We start from the raw sequence: 10,791 nt of genomic DNA, 5'->3' as shown, positions 1-10,791 counted from the left end.
CAAGGTCTTCCTCCAGGGTGAGCTATTTTTAATGATGTTTTTCATTCTGTTTTTGATTTTTCAGTTGTTTCTGTGACTTCACATGATCATCAACCTAAAGAAAACATAAAATAACAATGGAAAATAAATAGATATAATTAAATAAGATTGGGTTGCCTCCCAATAAGTGCTTCTTTAATGTCAATAGCTTGACAGTGAGCTCTCATGGAGCCTTACAGATAATCAGAGCAGTGTTGTGGCCTCTCAACACCAAACTTAGAGCTTGGTTAGGGCCTCCCAACACTAAAGTTAGAGTTTGAATGTGGGGGTTTGTTTGACTCTGTATTGAGAGAAGCTTTTCATGCTTCCTCTCCATGGTTACAGAAGGAGAACCTTGAGTCTTGAATACAAGGTAGTCCTCATTCAACTGAAGGACCAACTCTCCTCTGTCAACATCAATCACAGCTTTTGCTGTGGCTAGAAAGGGTCTGCAAAGGATGATAGATTCATCCTCATCCTTCCCAGTGTCTAGGATTATGAAATCAGCTGGGATATAAATGTCTTCAACCTTCATTAGCACGTCCTCTACTAATCCATAAGCCTTTTTCATTGATTTGTCTGCCATCTCTAGTGAGATTCTTGCAGCTTGTACCTCAAAGATTCCTAGTTTCTCCATTACATAGAGTGCCATGAGGTTTATCCCTGACCCCAGGTCACACAGAGCCTTTTCAAAGGTCATGGTGCCTATGGTACAAGGTATGAAGAATTTTCCGGGATCCGATTTCTTCTGAGGTAATGTCTGCCTCATTAATGCACTCAGTTCATTGGTGAACAATGGGGGTTCATCCTCCCAAGTCTAAGTACCAAATAACTTGGCATTCAACTTCATGATTGCTCCTAGATATTTAGCAACATGCTCTTCAATGGTGTCTTCATCCTCTTCAGAGGAAGAATATTTATCAGAGCTCATGAATGGCAGAAGAAAGTTCAATGGAATCTCTATGGTCTCTATATGAGCCTCAGATTCCTTTGGTTCCTCAAAGGGAAACTCCTTTCTGTTCAGAGGACGTCCCATGAGGCTTTTCTCACTAGGATTCACGTCCTCCTCACTCTCTCCAGGTTCAGCCATTTTGGTCATATTAATGGCCTTGCACTCTCTCTTGGGATTTTCTTCTGTATTGCTTGGGAGAGTACTGGGAGGAGTTTCAGTAATCTTCTTACTCAGCTGACCCATCTGTGCCTCCAAATTTCTAATGGAGAACCTTGTTTCATTCATGAAACTTAGTGTGGTCTTGGATAGATCAGAGACTATGGTTGCCAGGCCAGAATGGCTCTGTTCAGAACTCTCTGTCTGTTGCTGAGAAGATGATGGAAAAGACTTGCTATTGCTAAACCTATTTCTTCCACCATTATTATTGAATCCTTGTTGAGGCTTCTGTTGGTCCTTCCATGAGAGATTTGGATGATTTCTCCATGAAGGATTATAGGTGTTTCCATAGGGTTCTCCCATGTAATTCACCTCTGCCATTGCAGGGTTCTCAGGATCGTAAGCTTCTTCTTCAGAAGATGCTTCTTTAGTACTGTTGGATGCAGCTTTCAATCCATTCAAACTCTGAGAAATCATATTGACTTGCTGAGTCAATATTTTGTTCTGAGCCAATATGGCATTCAGAGTTTCAATTTCAAGAACTCCCTTCTTCTGAGGCGTCCCATCGTTCACAGGATTCCTCTCAGAGGTGTACATGAACTGGTTATTTGCAACCATTTCAATGAGTTCCTGAGCTTCTACAGGGGTTTTCAGATGAAGAGATCCTCCTGCAGAATGGTCCAATGACATTTTTGACAACTCAGATAGACCATCATAGAATATACATATGATGCTCCATTCTGGAAGCATGTCAGTAGGATACCTTTTGATCAGTTGCTTATATCTTTCCCAAGCTTCATAGAGGGATTCTCCTTCCTTTTGTCTGAAGGTTTGGATTTCCACTCTAAGCTTGCTCATCTTTTGAGGTGGAAAGAATTTGGCCAGAAAAGCACTGACCAGCTTATCCCAAGAGTTCAGGTTATCCTTAGGTTATGAATCTAACCATGTTCTAGCTCTGTCTCTTACAGCAAAAAGGAAAAGCATAAGCTTGTAGACCTCGGGATCAACTCCATTGGTCTTGACAGTGTCACAAATTTGCAAGAACTCAGCTAAAAACTGATGAGGATCTTCCATTGAAAGTCCATGAAACTTACAATTCTGCTGCATTAGAGAAACTAATTGAAGCTTAAGGTCAAAGTTGTTTTCTCCAATTGCAGGAATTGAGATGCTTCTTCCACAGAAGTCAGAAGAGGGTGTAATGAAGTCACCAAGCATCTTCCTTGCATTGTTGGCATTGTTATTGGGTTCGGCCATGTCTCTTTCTTTTTCAAAAATTTCTGTCAGGTCCTCTCTAGAAGGTTGTGCCTTAGCTTCTCTTAGTTTCCTCTTGAGAGTCCTTTCAGGTTCAGGATCAGCTTCAATAAGAATGTCTTTATCCCTGTTCATGGTCATATAAAAAAGAAGGGAACAGAAAAGAAGAGAAATTCTCTATGTCACAGTATAGAGATTCCCTTATGTGAGTAGAAGAAGAGAAGAATAGAAGAAGGAGAAGGGAAAAATTCGAACACAGATAAGAAGAGGGGGTTCGAATTGTGCGTAGAAGAGAAGTGTTAGTAGATAAATAAATAAATAGAAGGAGATGAGAGAGAGAAGAATTCGAAAATTAAGTAAAATAAAATAAAAATATTTTTGTTTTTATTTTAAATATTAGTTAGAATTCAAAAATTCAAAGAGAAATTAAAATTAAATTAAAATTTAAAACAATTGGTTAATTAAAAGGAATTTTGAAAAAGGGGTTAGTAGTTTTCAAAAATTAGAGAAAGAAAATTAGTTAGGTGGTTTTGAAAAAGATATGATTGAAATAGAAAAATTTTAAAATCAAACTAAAAATTTAAGTAGTTAATTGAAAAAGATTTGAAAATCAATTTTGAAAGGATAAGAAGTTAAAAAAGATTTTGAAATTGATTTTGAAAAAGATATGATTGAAAATCATTTTGAAAAAGATTTGCAAAAGAAATTCAAAAAGATTTGATTTTAAAAATTGAAGTTGATTACTTGACTAACAAGAAACTAAAAGATATGATTCTAAAATTTAAAGATTGAACCTTTCTTAATAGGCAAGTAACAACTAAAAATTTTTTTGAATCTAAAAATTGAATGCTAGCACTAAATCCGAAAATATGAAATAAAAATAAGAAAAAGATTTTGAAAATCATTTTGAAATTTTCGAAAATATGAAAGAAAAAATTAAAAAGATTTGATTTTTTAAAAAGATTTGAAAAAGATATAACTTTTAAATTGAAAATTTGAATTGACTAACAAGAAACAACTAAATTTTAAAACTTTATGACTAAATCAGTTCAAATTTTCGAAAATTATGAGTGAAATAAGGGAAAGATATTTTTTTATTTTTGAATTTTTATGAGGAGAGAAAAAAAAACATCAAAATGACTCAAAACATGAAAATTCAAGATCAAAACACATGATGCATGCAAGAACACTTTCAATGTCAAGATAAACACCAAGAACACTTTGAAAGTCAAGATGAACACCAAAAACTTATTTTTGAAAATTTTTAAGAAAAGAAAAATATGCAAGACACCAAACATAGAAATTTTCAATGTTTAGACACTAACAAATTGAAAATCTATATGAAAAACAAGAAAAGACACAAAACATGAAAATGCAAAGATCAAACAAGGAAAAATATTCAAGAACAACTTGAAGATTATGAAGAACACATGCATGAGTTTTCGAAAATTTTCAGGAAATTAAGAGGATGCAATTGACACCAAACTTAAAAATTGACACTAGACTCAAACAAGAAACATAAAATATTTTTGGTTCTTATGATTTTATTAAATTTTTTTGTATTTTTCGAAAATAATTTGGAAAAAGAAAAATAAGGATTTCAAAATTTTTAATAAGAATTCCAGGAATCAAGCAATGTTAGTCTAAAGCTCCGGTCCAGGAATTAAACATGGCTTACTAGCCAGCCAAGCTTTCAATGAAAGCTCCGGTCCAAAACACTAGACATGGCCAATGGCCAGCCAAGCTTCAGCATACAAATCAAGCATACAACAACTGATCAGATGGGAGTCCAAGGGCTCTTGTGATGATAAGTTGAAACCTCAGTCCAAAAGAATTAGACATGGCTTCACAGCCAGCCAGACTTCAACAAATCATCATGAAACTCTAGAATTCATTCTTAAAAATTCTGAAGTCATAGAATAATTTAATTTTTTTTTTGAAAATTTTTTGAAAATAAAAATTAAAACAAAAAGCTTAAGATTAAAATAAAATTACCAAAATCTGAGCAACAAGATGAACCGTTAGTTGTCCAAACTCGAACAATCCCTGGCAACGGCGCCAAAACATGGTGCATGAAATCGTGATTATTCATTCTCCAGCAACGGCACCAAAAACTTGGTACGCACGTTCATAATCTCACTTTTTCTTCACAACTTCGCACAACTAACCAGCAAGTGCACTGGGTCGTCCAAGTAATAAACCTTACGTGAGTAAGGGTCGATTCCACAGAGATTGTCGGCTTGAAGCAAGCTATGGTCATCCTTGTAAATCTCAGTCAGGCAGATTCAAATGGTTATAAGGTTTTGATAATTAAAATATAAATAAAATATAAAATAAGATAGAAATACTTATGTAGTTCATTGGTGAGAATTTCAGATAAGTGTATGGAGATGCTTTGCTCCTTCTGAATATCTGCTTTCCTACTGCTTTCATTCAATCATTCATACTCCTTTCCATGGCAAGCTGTATGTTGGGCATCACCGTTGTCAATGGCTACTTCCCGTCCTCTCAGTGAAAATGGTCCAAATGCGCTGTCACCGCACGGCTAATCATCTGTCGGTTCTCGATCATGTTGGAATAGGATCCATTGATCCTTTTGCGTCTGTCACTACGCCCAACACTCGCGAGTTTGAAGCTCGTCACACTCATCCCTTCCCAAATCCTACTCGGAATACCATAGACAAGGTTTAGACTTTCCGGATCTCAGGAATGGCCACCAATAATTCTAGCTTATACCACGAAGACTCCGATATTTCGGAATGGAGGCTAAGAGATACACGCTCGATCTAAGGTAGAACGGAAGTGGTTGTCAGGCACGCGTTCATAGGTTGAGAATAGTGATGAGTGTCACGGATCATCACATTCATCATGTTGAAGTGCAAGCGAATATCTTAGAATAGGAACAAGCTTGAATTGAATAGAAAAACAATAGTACTTTGCATTAATTCATGAGGAATAGTAGAGCTCCACACCTTAATCTATGATGTGTATAAACTCCACCGTTGAAAATTACATAAGTGAAAGTGGTCCAGGCATGGCCGAATGGCCAGCCCCCTAAACGTCTAAGATAGCATAAAAATGATCAAAGATCGGTCGAAAGACGTGAAATAAATCACTAAAAGTAGTTTTTATACTAAACTAGTAGCTAGGGTTATAGAAAATAAGTAATTGATGTAGAAATCCACTTCCGGGCCCACTTGGTGTGTGCTTGGACTGAGCATTGAGCTTTCATGTGTAGAGACTCTTTTTGGAGTTAAACGCCAGATTGTAGCCTGTTTCTGGCGTTTAACTCTGATTTGCAACCTGTTTCTAGCGTTTAACTTCAGAATATAGCAGGAAGTTGGAGTTTGGACGCCAGTTTGCGTCATAAAAACTCGGGCAAAGTATGGACTATTATATATTTTTGGAAAGCCCTGGATGTCTACTTTCCAACGCAATTGAGAGCGCACCAATTGGGTTTCTGTAGCTCCTGAAAATCCATTTCGAGTGCAGGGAGGTCAGAATCCAACAGCATCTGCAGACCTTTTTCAGCCTCTGAATCAGATTTTTGCTCAAGTCCCTCAATTTCAGCCAGAAATTACCTGAAATTACATAAAAACAAACAAACTCATAGTAAGTCCAGAAATGTGATTTTTATTTAAAAACTAATAAAAATATACTAAAAACTAATCAAATCATACTAAAAACTACTTAAAAATAATGCCAAAAAGCGTATAAATTATCCGCTCATCAAGAATGTTCGAGGAGATGGGCTTCAAGGTTGATCACTCCAGTCCTATATATAAGCGCTTTCATCTGAAAATACTTGGTATGGAACTATGGATCCATCTCCCTGTTATCTTTTTCTGGTAACTCGCATTCTTGCTAATGTTCCAAGGTGGCATAGAGAATAAATACAAGTACTATATTTTTAGAATTTTGGTTCTACTTGTATGAAAAATTGTTGGGTGCTTCTAAGCTACATCTCATAGATTTTCTGGTTGCATGACACGTTGTATGCATATAATCCATTAGTCTACTATACTATGAACACAGAAGTTCTCAACCCCTAATTGATCTCAACCATTAACACTTGAAGAGTTTGATATTCCAACAATAACAAAATCAGTAGCAGCAACAAGTGGTAGTAGTGGAAGAAAACATGTCTAATTTGACTTCAGCTTCAAATTAATGTAATAATAGTGTTTCATCAGGTACAAGAACTAAAATTGAAACCTTCATGACTCCACCACCAACATCATCTGACACTTCTCCACAGCCACCATCAAAGTATATGTCTAATTTGTGTATATGTTTTGATTTTGGTGGGTTGCTAGGTAAATATTAAAGTTAACTAAATTTTTATGGCAAAAATGCAGAAGAGGATGACATAAATGCTTAAGAAAATTAAGTAATAAAAAAAGAAATGATAAACGGTTGATCAATTATTAGCCAGCCCTTTATCTACACGGTTTATCTTAAATGATCCATAAACCTCAACATTCTTAATTAAACTTGTTCATTTAAAATAGACTGCATTCACCATAAAGAAAGACTATGGCAAAGAAGAGAGAGGCACAATGGGCTGCTGCACAGGGAACTCTTCATGGTCTTCAGCCACCAGAAACAACCAAATAAGCTGATTTGATTATGCAGGGTCCATGCCTAAGCAAAGTGGGCAACCAAGTAAGCTGATTTTTCTAGTGATGGCACTACTATTTCTTTTCCATTCTTATCTTTTAGGTGGGTTTGGTCTGAATGTGAATCTGATCTTTGCTTCTTCTTTTTTTCTCTTGGTTCTTCAGGAATGTGACAATATCAGAGGGTGAAAACTAACGAGAGGTACTCTGCAGTTCTAATCTGATCAATTTTAGTAATGCAGAAACCTTAAAATTTTTTTTGTTTCAATTCTTATAGAGAAGGAGTTTCATGATGCATTGGATAATTTGCTTGAGGTGTTGGGTGTCAAATCTCCCTTTTTCCTAGTTGTTCAGGTATCTAATTTAAGCATGGATACTATACATCATTTGAAAGTTACATTGAATTCAGTAAAATACTATGATGGATTTATTTAAAGAATAAGAGCGATACAAAACGGACAAAATATCTCGGTCATGGAAGAAAATATGCTTATTCATGCTTTCTTCTAGTCTGCAAAACTTTTTCCTTTAGCTGCACTAGTATACAGAACTTCTAATCAATGATTAGCAGCTAAGAACTCATCTTCTAACACCTGAACTTCTAATCAATGACTAGCTGATGTAACCTTGAATTATTTTAATGAATATTTAGAAATAAATATAAATGATAGTTGGACTGCTAAGTTATCCAAGAGAGTGAATTTTAGGCTTGAAATATGGTATCTATCTCTAGGGTCATATTATATATATATAAAAACAAGCTCGTCTCTTCTGTATCATCAGAGGCAATAGCACCAAAGATGTCAAAAAGGAAAGAAAATGAGCCAGCTACTTCTTCAGTTGATTCTAATAAATTCTCTTCTAAAGAGAAGGAAGAAACAACTGGACATGTAGAAAAAAGTGATTGCTGAGGTTCCTTTCAACCTCAAGGAAGATGAATATCCAGAGATACAAGAACAAATAATGAGAAGAGGATGACAAGCGTTAACTAACCCAAGACCAAAGGTGGGCTAGCTCTTAGTGCAAGAATCCATGACGAATGTCTGACTCACTGATGAGCAAACAAGGGCAAGTAAGCCCCTCACATTTAAGAGCTTTGTATGAGGCAAGGAAACAGATTTGAGCCTAGCAAACATAAAAAAAATTCTTAAATTAAGAATTTCAGCTTTTTCACCCCATGAAATGCCCTTCCATGAGAGAAAGAAAAATGATAAATAGAGATATGATGATGTGTTGAAGGACATTGACCTGTCTGGAGCTCAATGGGTGAGAAACATACATGGAAAAATAATTTATCTGAGAAGAAGTGAGCTTAAACTAGTGGCTAGAGGGTGGATGGAATTCATTTACCATTTAACCACACCCACTACTAACCGGTCTGAACTTACAAGAGAAATGGATGTGATGGTTCACTGCATGATGATTGGGGCTAAGGTGAGAATAGATAAAATAATACCAAATGAAATTTATCACCTGTCTTCAACCTCAGTTTCAGGCTCTTTATTGGGTTTTTCGAATATTATCCAGTGCCTTTCTGAAGAAGTTGGAGTTTTGATTAGAGATGATATTCCCATCCTGACAGAGAGGCCAAATACAAAGAAATCAATGAAAAAAAGTAAAATTAGCAACCCCTGAACCAATACAAGAAGCTCATGAAGAGGAAGAGCCACAGTTCCTTGATCCATCACTTCAACATCAGGACCATGAAGAAATTCCACAAAGTAATCCATCATTGATGCAATCCAAATAATTTCAATTTCGACGATTTCAGGAGGATTCAAGCCAAACATTCCAACAAACTCAGGGAGGAAATCAATTTAATTGGGATGAACTTCAGAAAGCTATGCAAGGCATTTCTAACCAACAATTAAGATTCAAAGAATAACAACTTCAATTCCAAGAGCAACAACTCCAATATCAAAGGGACCAATGCTAAATTTTCCAATAATCCAAATCTTCATGTTCCTTCCTCTTGTGCATGCTTTCTTCTCTCTTTTAGGCCATTCTTGCCCTATTAATTCTGAAATCACTCAACAAATACATCATGACATCGAATGGCAATAAAAGAGGATTAAAATATGACAATTTTAAGACAAGAAGCATATTTTTCATCATGGAGCAATATTAGGAAGGAAACACAAAAACCATGCAATTCTTGTGAATAAGTGTGAGAAATATTGACAAAATCCCCCCAATTCTACACAATATAAACCACAAAATTAGGATTTATCAACCAACAAGCACAAATTCAACAATTAATTGAGGTGCAAAATCAACAACAAAGATAGTTTAGGGAGTTTAAAGCTCCGGAAGAATGCATGAATGGGAACAGGGCAGAAGGTGAGTTCAATGTTTAAGAAAAGCTGGATTACTTGTGTAGGGATTTGAGCAAGCACATCCAACTGTATGAGCAAAAGCATAACCAAGAATAACAAAGAAACTTGGGCAAGAAATGAGGGAGGTTCAAATCATTCATGAAGAAAGAGTGAGGAAAATATTGGAAGAGCAAGGATTCTGGGAATCAAAGGCACCAAATGTCTGGGCACCAAGAAATACTTAAGCCAACAATGATGTGAATGATGAGTAAAGAAGTTGGAGCCAACAGGTTGTGTTATTCCTTAACTATTTTCTATTTTATTGTAATTTTTTGGTTATCTTATCTATTGTTGCACTAGTCTATGCCTTACTTGAAATTGTTGTTTTTGTCCTTGAGTAGTTTGAATTTAAATTGAATAAATGAATTTTTGTGGAATCACTGTTTCATTTAAGCCTGAGTTTAGGGAAATTCTTCATTCCTAAGATTTCAAGGTTTCAACATTCACCCAGGAAAAAAAGTTTAATCATAACCACCATGCTTAATAAGTCCCATTAACTTGGATAGATGCAAACATTCAAAGAATAATTCAATTCTTGCTCAGGCACTTCAATTTTTTCTTATTTCTCTTTTCCCAAAGTTTTCTTTTTGCTTGAGGATAAACAACCATTCAAGTTTGATGTTGTGATGCACTCGCATCATTAGAAGTTTTTCTTTATGAATTTCATTTAATTTACAATAGTTTTGTTTTCTTTTAGCAATAAATTCATATATTAGTTGAGAGTGTGTTTAATGCCTTGAATAATGTGTTTTAGGAGATATTGAAGATGAACCAAGCAAAACAAGACCTAAGAAGAACACACTTTGAAGTTAGGTTATGCTTTGACTGATACGCTTTTGATGCCAAAGCATGAAGCCAGCGTCCCACGGCTCTTACCTGGCGTACCACGCTTGGTACTTCGCGTACTTAATTATGGGCCATCCAAGGACAAACTTTCTTGGCGTCCCATAGCATGAGTTAGGCACCCTACGCCTGGCACCTCACACATTAGATTTGGGCAAAAATTGATGAATGTGCTTTTCCGTGCCACGGCTAAGCATGGCATGCCACTGCTAGTACATGCAAGGGATATTTTGGGGCAACATATGTTGAATTTGGGGTGTGCCGTGGCACGGCATTATGAAGGCTCTCCACACCAATCTTCACAGAATCAATTCTTTCACTTGGGAGCTTAACTAATCAACCAATTTGGTGAAATTATGAGATGAATTAACCTTACTAATACCATGGGCTGAATTGGGATGATTTGGACTTGAATCCAACTTGAATTGGACTTGAATTGGAATTTGAATCTGAAGGCAAGAAGGAAGTATAAAAGGGGGGAGAAAGAATTGAAAAAGGGGACTTTTGGCCATTTTGTGCTTTTTTGCATAGTTTTCATTCTTGTAATTCTTGTGAGACTTGAGTCACTAACTCTTCT

General features: G+C 35.9%; 1 long non-coding RNA gene across 1 annotated transcript in view; it reads left to right on the top strand.

The window, feature by feature from the left end:
* Nucleotides 6,895-10,791, top strand: part of LOC110271122 — a 12,486-nt gene continuing 8,589 nt past the window's right edge. Inside the window, exons 1-2 of the long non-coding RNA XR_002361301.1 lie at nucleotides 6,895-7,350; nucleotides 7,797-7,798. This is a non-coding gene — a long non-coding RNA (uncharacterized LOC110271122). The remainder of the gene's footprint in view (nucleotides 7,351-7,796; nucleotides 7,799-10,791) is intronic.

Source organism: Arachis ipaensis, chromosome B01, assembly GCF_000816755.2.
Source record: "Arachis ipaensis cultivar K30076 chromosome B01, Araip1.1, whole genome shotgun sequence".
NCBI classification, from domain to species: domain Eukaryota; kingdom Viridiplantae; phylum Streptophyta; class Magnoliopsida; order Fabales; family Fabaceae; genus Arachis; species Arachis ipaensis.
The sequence above is the reverse complement of the archived record's forward strand: the minus strand, read 5'-3'. Positions and strand labels throughout refer to the sequence as shown.